This window comes from Eurypyga helias, unplaced genomic scaffold (genome assembly GCF_000690775.1).
Source record: "Eurypyga helias isolate BGI_N326 unplaced genomic scaffold, ASM69077v1 scaffold13931, whole genome shotgun sequence".
NCBI classification, from domain to species: domain Eukaryota; kingdom Metazoa; phylum Chordata; class Aves; order Eurypygiformes; family Eurypygidae; genus Eurypyga; species Eurypyga helias.
The window spans coordinates 1-856 of NW_010232824.1; positions in this window are offsets into that span (position 1 = coordinate 1).

An 856-nucleotide genomic window follows, 5' to 3' on the forward strand; every position below is an offset into this window, starting at 1 on the left:
CCCAGCATTCGCAGACGGGCTCCTTCACCCTCTCGGGGGGCTGCTGCCGCGGATTCATTCCCTGCAGGATCCCTTTAGGATCTGCCCCTTTCCACGGGGAGTTCCCCAGCCCCCGCCGTCGTTCCGAGGATGATCTGGAAACAAAGGTCAAGTGCAAGAGCTCTGCTCATCCGTGGAACCGCGAGAGGGGAGAGGGCTCTGTCCCCGCAGCTCTGTTCTCGCGTCGCCCGGTCAGTAGGAATCCTGGGACAACGACATTTTATCTTCTGTTTCTCCCCGTTTTTCCCGCGCTTGCTGTATTTGTTTCTATTTATACACCTCGCCTCGATACTGCTCTGTTCACTCCCTGTTCCCGGGCTGCTGCAGGACAATCTCTGCTCCCGCCTGGGAGACTCGCGCTTGGTTTATGTCTCGGTGAAAGCTCTCAGAAATCTTTCGTTCCACCTCACACGCTGCAGTTTTGCATCTCCGGGTAAAAATGATTGTCGACATTTTCACAAATAAGCGAATTTGTCAAAATGGATTTTTTTGGATGATGCCAGGGGGAGAAAAAAAATCACAAAAAGTGATTTCTGAAACCACATCCGACACGAGAATCCCTTTTTTCGGTGGAAGGAGTCCTTGCCCTGTATTATTTTCCCCTCGCTCAGCAGGTGTGAACCCTTTGGGAGGAAAGCAGCCCCCAGCCCCCCCACTCCGTGCTCCCTCCCGCGCATCCTGCGTTCTGGGGTCCCCATCAATCCCTGGGGCAGCAGGCAGTAATTTTCGCTTTCAAAGTATCTAACGGGGCGTTTCCATTTGTAAGATTGTTTCCGACGGACGGAGCGGCTTGCAGGGAAGAGGCACATCAACCCTT